Genomic DNA, 19,269 nt, shown 5'->3' with positions numbered 1-19,269 from the left:
TGCTGCGTATTTTATATATACCTAGCTGCAGTTATCCGTGGCAATTTTTTTTTTTTAAGATTATACCTGATCATTTTGTTATAAAGCAATCCATAGCCCCCTTTATTCAACATTTATTTGCTTGGTCATCACGCTGCAGACTACAGCCAGGTCATTGCAATACAAGAGCATGAAAATATAATTTTTTATCTATTTTTGGGGGGGCCCAGGCATTAGATGTGAGTGGGCCTCACAATCTGTCCTTTTTTGGGGTACTATCTGATATTTTGCAGTGTCTTATAACATTTGTGGACACCATTTTGCTGGCTATCATTGCTCTAAATATCTTAAAATTTTAGTACTCCAATTTTATTTTTGGGTGTCAGCCAACTTTTTGACAAAATTTTGGTGTGCAAAAAAAAGGCCATATTTTGATCAGTCTGTTATCTCTGGCTGACGCCTGGTGTATCAGTGGTGTCAAAATCCATGCTTTGCAGGCATACATTGCATTCTTCTGTCTGCTACCTTTGGTCTACTCAGTATTTATTGTTTTAAAAAAAAAAAAAAAAAAATTATATGGTCTGTTATCTCCGTCACGCCTGGTGTATCTGTGGTGTAAAAGTCTTCTGTTGCATACGTTGCATTGTTCTGTCTGCTAGCCTTGGTGTACTCAGTATTTATTGTTTTACAAAAAAAAAATGAAAGAAAATGTATACAGTCTGTTATGTCAGACTGAGGCCTAGTGTTTCTGTGGTGGAAAAATCGTAGCTTCGCAGGCATAAGTTGCATAGTTCTGTCTGCTAGCCTTGTTCAACTCATTTTTATTTTTTTTTCAAAAAATCAGAAAACAACAAAAAAAATGTATACAGTCTGTTATGTCACGCTGAGGCATGGTGTATCTGTGGTGGAAAAATCGTAGCTTTGCAGGCATAAGTTGCATAGCTCTGTTTGCTAGCATTGTTCTACTCTTTTTTTTCTTTTTTTAAAAATTCACCAAAAATCCCCCCAAAAAGTCCTCGACTTCAACCAACACCGCCCGGTTCATCTTGTGATCTTGAACAAGTTCTGCAGAAGAGCGTTCGCCGCGTCCTAATTTCTCCGGGTGTAAAACAGCAGCCAATTATTCATATCTCAGGGGCTGATCAGGACGGGACCTCTCTGCTCTTGCAACCAATCAGCAAACTGTGGATTATATTCAGCAGATTTGTCTTTTTGCATGATTTGTTTACAGAGGTGCGATTCTCCCTTCGAACTCTAGCAGTTCGGTATTGAAATTCAGCCTCCAGTCACGTAGCTCTTTCTGAACTCTGTCATCCTTGTGTATGTAGTTCATGAACTTCCCAACTTGCCGCTCCCTCTGTTCTGGTGGTAAGCGGGTGTGAACGGCCAGGTCTTTCATGATATTGAAGTCGTTTCTCATTCTGTCGGTCAGACCTGTTAGGTTACAGAACTCTGGCACCAGTATAATGGCTCCGTCTGTGGCTCCCGGCTTGGACCTCCAGGGGGATGTTCACTATTAGCGGCTGGATCATGTCTTTCACTTGTTCATTGTATTGGTTCTTATAGTAGTCCACAAAGCTGATCTCGCTTCCGTCTGCCTTCTTGAAGGTGGACGCTGTAGCCATGTTCCGGGCAATCTCATCTATATGGTAGGCTTTAGTGTTGGACTTGGTGAGGACGATCTGTCCGATCAGCTCCTTGCAGCAGGCGTCCTGGAACCTCTGAAGGCCACACGAGGAGTAGAGGCTGCTCATGATGTCATGCACAGTCTCGTTCCTGAGGACTTTATGGCTGACATCAATGCTCAACATGACGCTGGACTTGTACTGGAGTATGGAGGTGGAAAACCTTCGGGCAGATGGCGAGTCGGTGGGCTCTGACTTCGGTGGCATCGCTCGGGTTGTAATAGTTGCGTCTTATCTGCTTCATATCCATTATCTTCAGGAGTCTTTGGGAAATGATGTTATAGAAATGGAAGCAGGTGGGCGAGGTCGGTGGAAGCTTGTTGGTCAGGGTGATTGTTAATTGCACTTTCTCTCCATTTCGAGTTTGGCTGAACACCTCGGTGACCTTATTCAGTCTTTTTGGTAAAAACAACATGGTTCCATCAAACGCTCGTGCCTTCCCGATGGTTTCTTCATGATGGTACAGGAGGCCATACCGCAAACGCTTGGACTCCATGGCGTGGTTGAAGTCAAGGTGATACTGGTACAGGGCCTGCTGTGGGTGGGACACCAGCTTGATGTGGTTGGTCACAAGAGCAATCTTGGTTCCAGAGGCGCCAGCTTTTGATTTTTGGATGTGTTCGATAGTCTGCCGGGTGTTCACCCCGATGTCATGGAAGTCATGCCTACAGCCGCCTCGTTCCCCGATAGACACTTTTGCAAGTCCAGCTGACACCTGCAGAACCTCAGGCGATGGTCTCTCTGCTGCCTCTGCCGGCGGACCTATCTGTCACCCTCTTCTGACTAGCAAAGACTGAGACGCTGGATGCTGAGATATGACTGCTGGCCGGTCCTTAGGGCTGCTGTACCTGTCCAGGTGGTCTTTGTGGGGCCTGCTCCTGCACATGAGCTCAGCCGTGGGCCCGGGATCTTGCTCATCAGCTCATCTTTTACTTCGAACACAAACCACGCACTAATGTTTATTGTACCTAGTTTTTAATGAGGCCTTCATCAATATTTCCTCATTCTCCACCACTAGATCACCATGGTGAACATGTTGTATGCTGCTATAGCCATTCAATTTTTGGGCAAGGGTGTCTATGATACTACCCATAAATATTTTTTTAAAGCTGTAACCCCCATGGGGAAATGTTTGACAGGCCATGCACTTATATGGGCATTACAAGTCTAGGAGACCCACTCTTTTAAATTGGGCCTAGTTTTTAATGAGGCCTTCGTCCACCTCTCATCATTTTCCACCACTAGATCACCAGGGTTCATGTGTTCCGTGCTGCTATAGACAGTCAATTTTTTGGAAGGGGTGTCTCTGATCCCAATTAAATATTTTTTAAAAATGTATCCCCCATGGGGAAATGTTTGTCAGCCCATAAACTTAGTGTATGGGCATTACAAGTCTAGGAGACACACTCCTTTAAATTGGGCCTAGTTTTTAATGAGGCCTTCCTCCACCTCTCATCATTTTCCACCACTAGATCACCAGGGTTCACGTGTTCCGTGCTGCAATAGACAGTCAATTTTTTGGCAAAGATGTCTGTGATCCCAGTTAAATATTTTTTAAAAACGTATCCCCCATGGGGAAATGTTTGTCAGCCCATACACTTAGTGTATGGGCATTACGAGTCTAGGAGACCCGATCCTTTGTAATGGGACAGTTTTTTATGAGGCCCTCTTCCATGTTTCTTCCAAGGGGGATTGGGGTGCGTGCAAATTTGGGTCAAGGCGGCCCTTGCATTCAATGCATAAGGAAACAGTATGGCAGCACCAACTGAAGAATGTGAAGTGGGTTTTCCTGTGGCCATCTATTACCTGGGTTCAAAGGCTTATTGGGGTGCATATGACTTGGTAGCAGGGCAGGCCTTGCAGTTAATACATAAGAAAACAGTATGGCAGGACCAGCTGAAGAATGTGAAGTGGGTTTTCCTGTGGCCATCCAGTACATGGGTTCAAAGGCTTATCGGGGTGCATATGACTTGATAGCAGGGCAGGCCTTGCATTCAATTTTTTCAGGAAGCCCTCATGTATTGGGGTGCGTTGTAATTGTTGGCAGCTCAGCCACTCACTGCATAGGCAATAACAGCATAGGAGACCCACTGTTTAATAAGAATATTATTGCCGCCTGAGACCCCTCTAAAATAGGCTTTGTGACTTTAAGAGTCCCTCCTTCATAAATGAAACAAGATGTGTCTCCTTTTGTGTCACACACCACATGGCCAGCTAGGTTTGTTAAATGTTACAATGACATTTCCCAGTGAATGCATTTGTATTGGTTGAAAGCAATATTAAAGTTGAAAAACGCATCAAAAACGCTGCGTGTGAACATAGCCCAAGTGGTGGAGGAACATTTTGGTCTGGGGTTAATTATTTTGCCTTATATACAAGTCATTACCCTGGAAAGGATGTACCTTAACATAATTCAAAGCAAAATCCATTTTGGTTTCATTTTTGTATGTTTTTTGGTGCACCTGTAAAAATGGCATGAAACTCTGACAACAGCTCTGATAGCTGTGACCTTGGAGTCAGAAATGCTTCCAGGGGCGATCCCCATGATGTTTCTATGTTACTTGAGCAACGTTTCCATCATTTTCAGACGTTTTTAGACCTTAAAGGGAACCTGTCACCCCCAAAATTCAAGATAAGATAAGCCCACCGGCATCAGAGGCTTATCTACAGCATTCTGGAATGCTGTAGATAAGCTCCTGATGTATCCTGAAAGATAAGAAAACGAGGTTAGATTATACTCACCCAGGGGCAGTCCCGCTGCGGTCCGGTCCGATGGGCGTCGTGGTCCGGTCCGGGGCCTCCCATCTTCTTACGATGACGTCCTCTTCTTGTCTTCATGCTGCAGCTCCGGCGCAGGCGTAGTTTGTCTGAGAGACAAAGCCAGAGCCGCAGCGCGAAGAGAAGAAGAGGACGTCATCCTATGAAGATGGGAGGCCCTGGATCAGACCGTGACGCCCATCGGATCAGACCGTGACGCCCATCGGATCTGACCGCCCGCCCAGGTGAGTATAATCTAACCTCTTGTTCTCATCTTTCAGGATACATCGGGGGCTTATCTACAGCATTAAAGAATGCTGTAGATAAGCTCCTGATGCCGGTGGGCTTAGCTCATTTTCGACTTTGGGGGTGACAAGTTCCCTTTAAAAGGACCCCCGGGGGGATTGCGTTAAAAATACTTGGGTTTCCCATAGACTTACATTGAGCTCGTTGCTCGGGTCGAGTACCCTAGTATTCCAATTTGCTCGCAACGAGCACCCGAGCATTTTAATGCTCGCTCATCACTAGTTCTAATGTGAGTTGAGAATCTTCATCTTATCTTTTGTCATTATAAATAGACAGGTTTGGGAGATGTAGAAATATTACAAAAGTATTACCATATATACCAGTCTGCTCACAGTAGCATGACTGTTTGTGCAAAGAAAAAGAAAGTACAGCAAAACTAAAGAAATGAGCCGGAACATAAGTTAGTGGATGTGTAATGCATTAGAGCATGTGGACACCATGGACATTTCACAGGCAAAAAAAAAGAACAAAATGAGCACATACCCTATAGTAAGTAAATAAATATATAGTAAGAGTACATGTACTGTAAATAACACAGGGTATTTGGTTAAAACTATTTTGATCAAAAAGCGTCACTGTGACAAGGTATACCTAGTCAGGAGGTCCTATCCTGTATCTAGTATTAAATCCTTACCTGATGTCAGCCAACCTAAATGTGAATAAATGCAGTGCAGTACAAAGGCATGCCATCTCTCTCTTCTTCCTTCAATTTAACATCTAAGGGACATTCTCTGGTGTCAAAGCACTCCGCTGGAAAATCTTATCCTAGGGTCATTCATCTCTCTTCTCCAGTCACCAGGGAGTTAAACGTACTGCTGAAAGTCTATCCTGTTTCTACTGGTGGACAAAGTGGAGGCAAGATACCAAGGAATTCCTCACATCTTGCCCTCAGTGTGCGCAGTTCAAATCCTGTCATCAAGCACCTCTTGGTCCACTTCAGCCTCTTCTTATTCGACAAGAGCCTTGGGCTGGGACCTCTATGAATTTTGTTATTGATCTTCCTGAAATACAGTGGTTCACTACTGTCTGGGTTTTAGTACACCACTTCGCTAACGTCTTGTTTTGTGACTTTACAAGGTCTTCCATCCACCTGACAGTTGGTGCAAGCATTTTTTAATGAAACTTTCCTGTTCCATGGCCTCTCAGCTCATTTTGTCTTGGATCGTGATGTACACTTTGTTTCCAGATTCTGGAGGGCACTCTTGAAGAACTTAAATATTTCATAATTAGCAAGGCGAAAAAAAGACATTTGTTCATCCAGTTCAGCCTATATTCCCGCAGAATAAATCCCCAGATCTACATCCTTCTAAAGACCCTAATAACTGTAAGATACAATATTGTTACGCTCCAGAAAGACATCCAGGCCTCTCTTGAACCCCTCGACTGAGTTCGCCATCACGACCTCCTCAGGCAAGGATTTCCAGGTTCTCACTGCCCTTAAAGTAAAGAATCCTCTTCGATGTTGGTAGAAAAACCTTCTCTCCTCCAGACGCGGAGAATACCCCCTTGTGACCATCACCTTCCTTGGTATAAACAGATCTTCGGAGAGATATTTGTATTGTCCTCTTATATACTTATACATGGTTATTAGATCACCCCTCAGTTGTCTTTTTTCTAGACTAAATAATCCTAATTTTGCTAATCTCTCTGGGTATTGTAGTTCCCCCGTCCCCTTTATTAAGTTTGTTGCCCTCCTTTGTAGTCTTTCTAGTTCCATTATATCCTTCCTGAGCACCGGTGCCCAAAACTGTACACCGTATTCCATGTGTGGTCTAACCAGGGATTTGTACAGAGGCAGTATAATGCTCTCATCATGTGTATCCAGACCTCTTTTAATGCACCACATGATCCTGTTTGCCTTGGCAGCCGCTGCCTGGCACTGGCTACTCCAGGTAAGTTTATCATTAACTAGGATCCCCAAGTCCTTCTCCATGTCAGATTTACCTAGTGGTTTCCCGTACTGTGTCTAATGGTGATATTGATTCTTTCTTCCCATCTGTATAACCTTACATTTATCATTGTTAAACCGCAACTGCCACCTCTCGGCCCAAGTTTCCAACTTATCCAGATCCATCTGTATTAGAATACTATCTTCTCTTGTATTGACTGCTTTACATAGTTTTGTATAATCTACAAATATCGATATTTTACTGTGTAAACCTTCTACCAGATCGTTAATAAATATGTTGAAGAGAATAGGTCCCAACCCCGACCCCTGCGGTACCCCACTGGTCACAGCGACCCAGTTAGAGAATATACTATTTATAACCACCCTCTGCTTTCTATTACTAACCCAGTTACTTACCCATTCACACGCATTTCCCTCCAGATCCAGCATTCTCATTTTGTGTACCAACCTCTTGTGTGGCACGGTATAAAACGCTTTGGAAAAATCAAAATATACCACATCCGATTACTCACCTTGGTCCAGTCTATAGCTTTACCTCTTCATAAAAACTGATTAGATTGGTTTGACAGGAGCGATTCTTCATAAACCCATGCTGATATGGAGTTAAACAGTTATTCTCATTAAGATAATCCAGAATAACATCCCTCAGAAACCCTTCAAATATTTCACCAACAATAGAGGTTAAACTTCCTGGCTTATAAATTCCAAGTTCACTTTTAGAGCCCTTTTTTAATATTGGTACCACATTTGCTATGCGCCAGTCCTGTGAAACAGACCCCGTCACTATAGAGTCTCTAAATATAAGAAATACTGGTTTGTCTATTACATTACTTAGTTCTCTTAGTACTCGTGGGTGTATGCCATCCGGACCCGGAGATTTATCTATTTTAATCTTATTTAGCTGGTTTCGCACCTCTTCTTGGGTTAGTTTGGCGGCCTTTAATATAGGGTTTTCTTTGTCTCTCAGCATTTCACCTAGCATTTTATTTTCCACCGTGAATACCGTGGAGAAGAAGGTGTTTAATATATTAGCTTTTTCCCCGTCATCTACAACTATTCTTTCCTCACAATTTTTTAAGGGGCCTACACTTTCACTTTTGATTCTTTTACTATAGTTGAAGAACAGTTTGGGGTTAGTTTTAATCTCCTTAGCAATGTGCTTCTCTTTTTCCTTTTTGGCAGCTTTAATTAGTTTTTTAGATTAAGTATTTTTCTTCCTATAGTTTTTTAGAGCTTCAACGGTGCCTTCCTGCTTTAGTAGTTTAAATTCTTTCTTTTTTACTTTTAATGGCCCCTCTCACTTTTTTGTTTAGCCACATTGGGTTTTTCCTATTTCTTGTCCTTTTATTCACACAAGGTATAAACCGCTTACAGTGCCTATTTAGGATGTTCTTAAATATTTCCCATTTATTATCTACTAGATGGTGGCCCGATTCTAACGCATCCGGTATTCTAGAATATGCATGTCCACGTAGTATATTGCACAGCCCAAGTAGTATATTGCCCAGCCACGTAGTATATTGCCCAGCCACGCAGTATATTGCCCAACCACGTAGTATATTGCCCAGCCACGTAGTATATTGCCCAGCCACGTAGTATATTGCCCAGCGACGTAGTATATTGCCCAGCCTCTTAGTATATTGCCCAGCCACGCAGTATATTGCCCAACCACGTAGTATATTGCCCAGCCACGTAGTATATTGCCCAGCCACATAGTATATTGCCCAGTTACATAGTATATTGCCCAGCCACATAGTATAATGCCCAGTCACATAGTATACAGCACAGAGCCACGTAGTATACAGCACAGACACGTAGTATACAGCACAGACACGTAGTATATTGCCCAGTCACGTAGTATATTGCCCAACCACGTAGTATATTGCCCAGCCACGTAGTATATTGCCCAGCCACGTAGTATATTGCCCAGCCACATAGTATATTGGCCAGCCACATAGTATATTGCCCAGCCACATAGTATATTGCCCAGTCACATAGTATACAGCACAGAGCCACGTAGTATACAGCACAGACACATAGTATACAGCATAGACCCACGTAGTATACAGCACAGACACGTAGTATACTGCCCAGTCATATAGTATATTGGCCAGTCACGTAGTATGCACCATATCCCTGTTAAAAAAAATAATTAAAATAAAAAATAGTTACATACTCACCCTCCGTTGGCCCCCGGATCGAAGCGACCGGTTACCGATGCTCCTCGCGCCCTCCAGTCTGAAGAGTGCATCGTGGTCTCGCAAGATGATGACGTAGCAGTCTCGCGAGACCGCACATCATCATCTCGCGAGACCGCAATGCATGGAGCGGTCACCGGGGCGTCGCGAGGAGCGTCGGTAACCAGCCGCTTCGATCCGGGGGCCAACGGAGGTTGAGTATGTAACTATTTTTTATTTTTTTTTTGTTTTAACATTAGATCTTTTTACTGTTCATGCTGCATAGGCAGCATGAATAGTAAAAATTTGGTCACACAGGGTTAATAGTAGCATTAACCGAGTGCGTTACACCGCGGTCAACGCTGCCATTAACCCTGTGTGAGCGCTGACTGGAGGGGAGTACGTAGCGGGCACTGACTGCGGGGAGGAAGGAGCGGCCATTTTTCCACCGGACTGTGACCGTCGCTGATTGGTCGTGGCTGTTTTGCCACTACCAATCAGCGACTTGGATTTCCATGACAGACCGAGGCCGCGACCAATGAATATCCGTGACAGACAGAAAGACAGACAGACAGACGGAAGTGACCCCTAGACAATTGTATATATAGATATTCTTATTTCTGAAGACATTATTCCAGTCAACCAGATTAAGGGCATCTCTAAGCTGGTCAAACTTTGCCTTCCTAAAGTTCAGTGTTTTTGTGACTCCTTGACAATGAAAAGTCCCCCTAGCGAATTTCCCTGGACATCTTCTTGGCCTTTCAAAACTAATGGGCAGACTGAAAGAATTAATCAGTCCATGGAGCTGTATTTACGAATATTTTCTAACTCCCACCATATTATCTGGTCAGACCAGTTTCCATGGACTGATTTCATCAATAACAATTCTGTTCCAGAGTCTTCTGCGAAATCCCCATTTGCTGTTGGCTGGGGGCATCTTAGTAGGTGCACGCAATGCCTCTTTAAGACCAGGGGGAACACACATATCCACTAGGTACACTGCCAGGAAATGCATGGACAGAGGCAGGAAGCCGGAAGACACTATGTCTTTTAGTGGATGACAGCAGCCAAACAAAAAAAACGATATAAATCTGGAAATGCTGTAATCCCACCAACCTGAACAATAAGGTCATCTAATCACTTATACCGCACAAGAAATGGTATAAAAAAGCTAAAACCAATTCTTAAGCTGCTGTTGATTTGTTCCTTCTGCCTCCCAAAGATCGCAGTAAGGCTCAGCTCACATTTATTTATCCTGAGCTCTATGCTGAGCGCTTTCATCTGGATTTCCATGTAAATTTATGAAATATGCGATTCAGACGGATCCCCTGGTGGAAGATTCCTTATAATGAGGCAGATGGGGACACTGTGGATGCCCATTGCCATTAAAGGTATCTTGCTTACAAACTGAATTATTGATACTCATATTACAATACATACTAATTGAATTAATTTGCTCTCTCTCTGCACTTCCTCTATTTTAGCTGTAAATTTTTTGTTTACTGATTAACAAAAATATTTTCAAAACACTTAAATTCTGGATAATTATTCCTGTTAGGCTCTGGTCACATCTAAGCTCCATCATAGATTCTGGCAGATTTTATGGTAACAATACAGTATTGAGCTTTAAAAACTATTTCCTTTATCTATTACAAATTTATGAAACATGTATTAGCTACAATTGAAGTTTCCCTGTGTTGTTAAAGACCATCCTCTGCATTTGGAATCAAAACCTTTGCTCAAGTTGTAACTATTACAGATTGTTTCCGGTGATACTGCTTTACACAGTTTCAAGTATTGATTTTTTCACAAAGTATTTGTGCCCTAAATTTATGACATTTTACTTATTGTGTTGTTGAACATAGTGGACTTAACATTATTTGTGAAATCCATTATTATGAGCCTATTGACCATATAACAAAAAAAATCTGTGGTTACATTTTAACTTTAATGCTAACACATTGATCCAAAAAACTTCACAACCCTGATTTAAGCTTTGATAAATGGATTGACCAACCAGTTCTTTCTGTACTTTAAACACATTTTTGTCAACATTGGGCTCAAACAGATGTATTATACCAAATCTATCACACATTAGAGCACAGTGCTATGTATAAATACAATTCAATTTTTACTGTTGTTCCTTCTCTAAGCACTTTTCTTCCCTAGTGAGTGATCCAGAGTGTACATGCAAGGAAAACTGGAAGAAAATTACATAAGTAACAACATTTTAAACATTTGTCACAATACAAACTGTACACATTATTAAAGGGAATCTGTTATCAGGTGTTTCCTGTGTAATCTAAAAACAGCAAGGGATAGAGACTGAAACACATAATTCAGGGATGTATTACTTTGCTGCAGTTTTAAGGGTATGTGCACACGTCCGGATTTCTTCAACAAATTTCCTGAAGAAAACCGGAAATTTTCTGCAAGAAATCCGCATTTTTTTTTTTGCGTTTTTTTTCCGTTTTTTTCGCGTTTTTTTTAGCATTCTGCAAGCGTAATTAGCTTGCAGAATGCTAAAGTTTTCCAAGCGATCTGTAGTATCGCTTGGAAAACTGACTGACAGGTTGGTCACACTTGTCAAACATACTGTTTGACAAGTGTGACCAACTTTTTACTATAGATGCTGCTTATGCAGCATCTATAGTAAAAGATAGAATGTTTAAAAATAATAAAAAAAATAAAAAAAATGGTTATACTCACCCTCTGCACACAGCCGATGTCCTCAGCGGCGTGCGTTCCTATAGATGCCGGTGTGGTTCAGGACCTTCGATGACGTCGCGGCTTGTGATTGGTTGCGTGAGTCACATGAGCGGTCATGCAACCAATCACAAGACAGCGACGTCATCGCAGGTCCTGAACCACACCATCTATAGGAACGGAAGAGAAAGCATGCACCGGAGAGGCGGGAACACTTCGGGGGCCATCAGAGGGTGAGTATATCACTATTTTTTATTTTAATTCTTTTTTTTTTACCAATTATATGGTGCCCAGTCCATGGAGGAGAGTCTCCTCTCCTCCACCCTGGGTACCAACCGCACATAATCTGCTTACTTCCCGCATGGAGGGCACAGCCCCGTGCAGGAAGTAAGCAGATCAATGCACTCCTAGGTGTGCGGAATCCCAGCAATTCCGCATTTTTAATGAACATGTTGCTTTTTTTTCCGCGATGCGATTTTTTCGCGGAAAAAAATGCAACATTTGCACAAAAAATGTGGAATACCCTGTAAATAATAGGAGGCATATGTTAGCGTTTTTTTCGCATTTTTATCACGTTTTTATAGCGAAAAAACGCAAAAAAACCGCAAAAAATCCTGAACGTGTGCACATGGCCTAACTGTGAAGGATTTATCACTAAGAGATTAACATTGCCCAACTACCCCTCCCCCTATGATAAGCACCTCTCTGTCTATAGACTTTGTACACAGAGAGCCTGGTGTGGGCGGAGTTAGCTTTCTCAGCTCTGCTTCATTCTAAATCTAAAAGCTCTGATTATTTCAGAACTGCTGCACCCAGCAAACTAAGTGATACATTGCTGAAATCAGGGTCTCGTTACCCACATTACGCTGCTCTCAGATGTGGTAGCAAAAACCTGCTGGCAGATTCCCTTTAACTTGATCTTTGGAATCTGATAATGATGCTGCACTCACTTTGAGAATCCACTGTTAGAATGGTTATATCATTTCTAAAAAAGTTACTCCATCCGCTTAGCCTTATTGATAGACTTATTGACAGCTCCTCAGTGTACTCCCTCCTGCTGCCAAGATATCCTTATGTTCAATACAGTAAGGCTGGGAGGCAGAGAATGAATATTATTTGGTTGAGATGCGCGGACACTTGGATGTTCTGGTTCAGCCGAACAGTTACAAAAAGTTTAGGTTGGGTACCAGAATGGTACCCAGACCCCTTTCACTTGAATGGGGGGGCCCGAACATCCAGTGTTTGCCATGCTGTCATATATACATGACAGCGCAGCAAACACTGCTTCTGATTGGCGATAAAATCATTACTGCCGGTCAGAGAGCCGTTATTCCCATGCTGTCAAAAGACAGCATGAGAGTACAGCTGTGATCGGAGTTATAAAGTTTAATAGTGACAGTGACATCGAGGAGCATCACACAGGAAGTGAGCTCCCTGTCTGCTACCATAAGCACAATGCGATGCGATCGCATTGTGCTGATGGTCCCCATGGTGACCCTGGGCTGCAAGATGGCCACGGAGTCCTTCAGGGTCCTGCAGGAAAGGTGGCTTATAAGCTCCTGCTAAGAGCAGGCACTGATACGCCTCCTCACCTGCTTGTTAGACACTGCTCTGATGCCCTGAATTGCAGAAGCATTGCAGAGTATCAGATCAGCGATCTGTCAGTATAAGGATGATGTACCATGATTGAACAATGTAAAAAGGTTAAAAAAAACTAATTAAAAGTGTAAAAATATATTTTTTTTAAATCCTCAAATATATATATACAGTACAGACCAAAAGTTTGGACACACCTTCTCATTTAAAGATTTTTCTGTATTTTCATGACTATGAAAATTGTACATTCACACTGAAGGCATCAAAACTATGAATTAACACATGTGGAATTATATACTTAACAAAAAAGTGTGAAACAACTGAAATTATGTCTTATATTCTAGGTTCTTCAAAGTAGCAACCTTTTGCTTTAATGACTGCTTTGCACACTCTTGGCATTCTCTTGATGAGCTTCAAGAGGTAGTCACCGGGAATGGTCTTCCAAGAATCTTGAAGGAGTTCCCAGAAATGCTTAGTACTTGTTGGCCCTTTTGCCTTCACTCTGTGGTCCAGCTCACCCCAAACCAGCTTGATTGGGTTCAGGTCTGGTGACTGTGGAGCCCAGGTCATCTTGCATGTAGAGTCCATCCGTTCACCTATTCTGCATTGCACAAAGACACGGTGGTTGGAACCAAAGATCTCAAATTTGGACTCATCAGACCAAAGCACAGGTTTCCACTAGTCTAATGTCCATTCATTGTGTTCTTTAGCTCAAACAAGTCTCCTCTGCTTGTTGCCTGTCCTTAACAGTGGTTTCCTAGCAGCTATTTTACCATGAAGGCCTGCTGCGCAAAGTCTCCTCTTAACAGTTGTTGTAGAGATGTGTCTGCTGCTAGAACTCTGTGTGGCATTGACCTGGCCTCTAATCTGAGCTGCTGTTAACCTGCGATTTCTGAGGCTGGTGACTTGGATAAACTTATCCTCAGAAGCAGAGGTGACTCTTGGTCTTCCTTTCCTGGGGCCGTCCTCATGTGAGCCAGTTTCTTTGTAGCGCTTGATGGTTTTTGCCACTGCACTTGGGGACACTTTCAAAGTTTCCCAATTTTTCGGTCTGACTGACCTTCATTTCTTAAAGTAATGATGGCCACTCGTTTTTCTTTACTTAGCTGCTTTTTTCTTGCCATAATACAAATTCTAACAGTCTATTCAGTAGGACTATCAGCTGTGTATTCACCAGACTTCTGCGCAACACAACTGATGGTCCCAACCTCATTTATAAGGCAAGAAATCCGACTTATTAAACCTGACAGGGCACACCTGTGAAGTGAAAACCATTCCCGTTGACTGCCTCTTGAAGTTCATCAAGAGAATGCCAAGAGTGTGCAAAGCAGTCATCAAAGCAAAAGGTGGCTACTTTGAAGAACCTAGAATGTAAGACTTAATTTCAGTTGTTTCACACTTTTTTTGTTAAGTATAAAATTCCATCTGTACTGTATATATATATATATATATATATATATATATATATATATATATATATAGTGCCTTGCAAAAGTATTCGGCTCCCTGGAACTTTTCAACCTTTTTCCACATATCATGCTTCAAACATAAAGATACCAAATGTAAATTTTTGGTGAAGAAGCAACAACAAGTGGAACACAAGTGTGAAGTTGAGCGAAATTAATTGGTTATTTTAAATTTTTGTGGAAATTCAAAAACTGAAAAGTGGGGCGTGCAATATTATTCGGTGTGACATCATCTCCTAGGCCTTTAACCCCTTTCTGACATTGGGCGTAATTGTACGCCGATGTCGGACTCCCTCTGTTTGGTGCGGGCTCCTGCCCTGAGCTCGCACCTTTCCAGATGCCTGTCAGCTGATATATATAGCTGACACGTGCCCGCAACAGTCGTGGGTGGAATCACCATCCAGACGTGATTTTTAGCTAGTTAAATGCCACTGTAAGTCTCCGACAGCGGCATTTAACTCTTGTTTCCGGCAAGCGCAACAGAAGTCTCGCCCTCTGGTGACCCCATCATGTGATCGTGGGTCACCGATGGGTTGGCATGATAACCAGAGGACTCCAGCAGACCTCTCTGGATGTCATCGCCAGATTGCTGTGAGTGACGCCTAGTGGTCGACACTCATAGCAAGTGAGCATTTCTGCTACATACAGGTGATCTAATCATTGCCTGTATGTAGCAGAGCTGATCGGACAAGTGCATCTATCAATTTAAAAAAAGAATTAACTTGATCGTTAAACGGTGTAATGAGAAAAAAAGTCATAATGCCAGAATTACGTTTTTTCGGTTGCCGCAACATTGCATTAAATGCAATAATGGACGATCCGAAGATCGTTTCTGCACCAAAAAGGTATCAATAAAAACATCAGCTCTGCACACAAAAAATAAACCCTCACTCAACCTGAGATCACGAAAAATGGAGACACTACGGGTATTGGAAAATAGCGCTTTTTTAACAAACTTCGGAATTTTTTTTCACCACTTTAAAGAAAAGTGTTACGCACTCAGGGTGTGGGGATGTATAGTGGACTCACTAGACCACTGATGGAGTAGTGGTAGCTGTATACCCAGTACCCAAGAGACAAGAGAATGAGCTTCCAAAAACCAAAAGGTATTTATTTAAAGGAAGATTAACAAAAGAAAGAGGTGCCTGAGAGAAAAACCCTCTGGACCACGACACAACCACGTAGTGGAGCACCGGTCAAGGTGTACCTCTATACAGGGATTCCCCCTGTCGCAACAACAGGTGGCCTAAAAGCCGCGGTACCCGGACCAGAGCGATGACCCGTACAGACCGTATTAACAAGACGGTGGAATACTGGCTCAGTCAGTGGAGCAAATTCTGGAAGCTCCATGTAATCCCGGAAAAGCTAATACAGCTGGCAGTGATATCTGGATGGTTCCGTGAGGAGTGGCTTGGTCAGCCTGGAGTGGAAAACGGAGAGTCCAGAAGGATCCAGAATTGGAAAATGCCAATGGAGGATTCTGAGGAGACTGAGGCATTAGTATAACGCAAGTAACAAACTTCAGTTCGCAGAGCACAGCAGAGTGTGGCCCGAGCAGGAGGCCACAAACAACCTTAAGGGGAGGATGCCTTTTATGCAAAGAGCATCATAGCACAGACAGCCTTAATAGAGAACAGGTGCCCAGCTGTTTTAAGTATGTGGAGGAAGCGGTGCACGTCTCTAAGAGCATTTCCAGGAGACCTGCCAAGAGGATGCAAGCCGCTGATCGTCTGGAGCAATGGTCAGGGTGAGTAGTACCAGTGGAGCTGCGTGATAGGTGCCCATCTCCCTGCGAGCAGAGATCGGGCCTGCGGCTGAGGGCATGACAGTACCCTCCCCCTTACACTCTCCTTCTTATAACCTGCCATGAACTTTCTTAGAAGAACCAGGGCATTAATGTTCTACTCATGTTCCCAGGAAATCTCTTCAGGGTCGTATCCCTTCCAGTCAACCAGAAAGAGCAACCTGCCCCCTCTTTTTTTATGGCCAGGATGTTCGTCACTTCATAGATGCCCTCAGAACTGACAGGAGGAGGAAAATTGAAGTGAAGTGAAGCGACTGAGAACAACTGGCTTCAGCAAGGAGAAATGGAAGGAGTTATGGATCCGTATGGAGGCAGGCAACTTCAAACGATAGCACACATCATTGATCCGGTGGAGCACTTCAATGGGACCGATGAAATGAGGAGCCAGCTTATAAGAAGGGACCTTAACACAGATGTGCCTGGAAGACAGCCATACCGTATCTCCAAGTTGGAAAGGTGGCGGATCCAGACGTCTCTTATCCGCATGCTTCTTGGTTCGAACCGATGCCTGCTCCAGTGAGGTCCTGGTCTCTGTCCAGACCTTAGTGAAGTCCTTGGCCAGGGACTCAGCTACAGGATTGCCAGAAGCAAGAGGCAGTGGAGTCAGGATCCTAGGATGCTGTCCATAAACAATGAAAAATGGGGACTTAGAGGAGGACTCACCAACATGATTGTTGTAAGAAAACTCCGCCCATGGCAGTAGGTCAGAGGACTTGATTGGTGAGGACTTGATTCACTCTCTCCACTTGGCCTTTAGATTGTGGGTAATAGGCCGAGGACAAGTCCAGAGTGACATCCAACTGCTTACTGAGGGACTGCCAGAAGCGGGAGATGAATTGAACTCCTTTGTTGGAGACAATGTGGAGTGGAAGTCCGTGAAGCTGAAGGACATGCTGAATTAAGAGCTCTGCGAGTTGAGGAGTGGAAGGGAGACCAGACAGTGGAGTGAAGTGTCCCATCTTGGAGAACCGGTCAACAACAACCCAGATTACTGTACAACCGGACAATGCTTGCAGATCTATGATGAAGTCCATGGCAATGTGTTGACAGGGAGCAGATGGAATCGGGAGTGGGAGGAGGCATCCGTCTGGCAGTTTCTTGGGTGTCTTATTACGAGCACAGGAGGAACAGGCTGTAACTACATCCAGAACATCTTGGCGCAAGGTGGACCACCAGTAGTGTTGAGATATTAGTTGTAACATCTTCTTTTGACCGGTATGTCTGGCAAGCTTAGAAGAATGACCCCAGCATAGAACTTGCTTCTTATCTCTTTCAATTACAAGGGTCTTACGGGGGGAGCTGCGACAGCCAGACTGGAGCCACCGTGATCATCTTGGACGGTTCAATGATATGCTGAGGCTCCTCTTCAAGGTCTTCTGACAGGAAGGACCTGGAAAGTGCATCAGCGTTGACTAGTCTAACCAGCGGCGGACACCGCGTTAGATGCGCAGTACCACTGGCCCATCTTGGGACGCCAATTCATCAGGAACGTCTTCCTTATTTTTAATGACGTATTCCATTGAACTGCACTGAGTGGGTCTGGTCCATATACACCCTGTGCACTATTAATGCCAAGTGATTTATATTAGTTATTATCCTATTAACAAACTGAAGTCCTATACCTAGATGTCTCACTAGATGTATGATTGCATCTGGGAGATTACTCTCCCTAGAGAATTTTCTTTGTTCAGTCTCCACACACTTGGACCTACTTTGATGTATAGTGATACCTTTCTGATATATCACAAGAGCAGTCAGTTTACTGAAGAAGGTCTGGCATTGACCAAAACGTTTATTTATTTTGGACTGCAATAAATTATTTTCTTTCAAAGCATCAGCCGTTAACAAGTTGAGTGCCAAATTATTTACTATAATCCGAATGGCAAGGGATATTAGATCATCCAGGGTCTTGGGTAGGTCCTTGACTGCCAATTCATCCTTGATTCTTCCTGATAACCCTCGCCGGAAGGCTCTGACCAGAGGTTCATGTGTCCACTGGAGCTCCGAAGCTGGGGTGCAGAAACGGATGGCATACTGACCGACGGAGAGAGAGCCCTGTTGCAAATTGAAGAGAGACTCCATGGCAGATGTGGCACGACCAGGCTCATCAAATATCTTGCAGAACGTGTCCATGAATACCTGCAGATCAGACACGGTGGGATCATTCCGCTCCATTAGGGGGTTGAACCAGGCTAAAGCTTCTCCCTTCAGGTGAGAGTCAAGGAAAGACACCTTGACCATGTAGGTTGGGTAATGCAGAGACAATAAACAAAAATTCAGCAAGCATTGGTTGAGAAATCCTCTGCACAACTTGGGATCACTATGATAATGATGAGGCTTGCAGAGATGAGGAGAGGGTCTGGTAGTGGGCACAACCGTCGGATGCTGCACCGGAGGCTGTCAAACTGGGAGGGCAGCAACCAGCTGTACCTTAGTTAACCGGTCATCCATGGAGGTCATGTCGTCCAACAAGCGGGTCTGCATCTCACGTTGGCAAAAAGTTCCTGATGGAGTTCAGCTAGCTGTGTCGCATCGGTGGGCTCGGCAGCCTGTAGAGTAGACAGGCGGGTATCCAAGGTTTGCATGAAGGCCACTAACCAATCCTGGCTCTGACAAAGCGTAGCCAGCTCTCTCTGGACTGAGTATCGGGTATCAGCGGAGTCCATGGCCTGGGCAAACTGTTACGCACTCAGGGCGTGGGGATGTATAGTGGACGCACTAGACCACTGATGGAGTAGTGGTAGCTGTATACCCGGTACACAAGAGACAGGAGAATGAGCTTCCAAAAACCAAAGGTATTTATTTAAATGAAGCTTAACAAAAGGGACCCTCTGGACCACGACACTGAACCACGTAGTGGAGCATCGGGCAAGGTGTACTCCTA

At 43.6% G+C, this 19,269-nt stretch overlaps 1 pseudogene; it reads right to left on the bottom strand.

Annotated features, from left to right (window-relative positions):
• Window positions 1-961: 961 nt before the first annotated feature.
• LOC143803911 (piwi-like protein 1 pseudogene) lies at window positions 962-17,419 on the bottom strand (annotated as a pseudogene).
• Between the last annotated feature and the right edge of the window lie 1,850 nt (window positions 17,420-19,269).

Source organism: Ranitomeya variabilis, chromosome 2 (assembly GCF_051348905.1).
Source record: "Ranitomeya variabilis isolate aRanVar5 chromosome 2, aRanVar5.hap1, whole genome shotgun sequence".
NCBI classification, from domain to species: domain Eukaryota; kingdom Metazoa; phylum Chordata; class Amphibia; order Anura; family Dendrobatidae; genus Ranitomeya; species Ranitomeya variabilis.
Note: the sequence above shows the minus strand (reverse complement) of the source record. Positions and strands in the feature narration are given on the sequence as shown.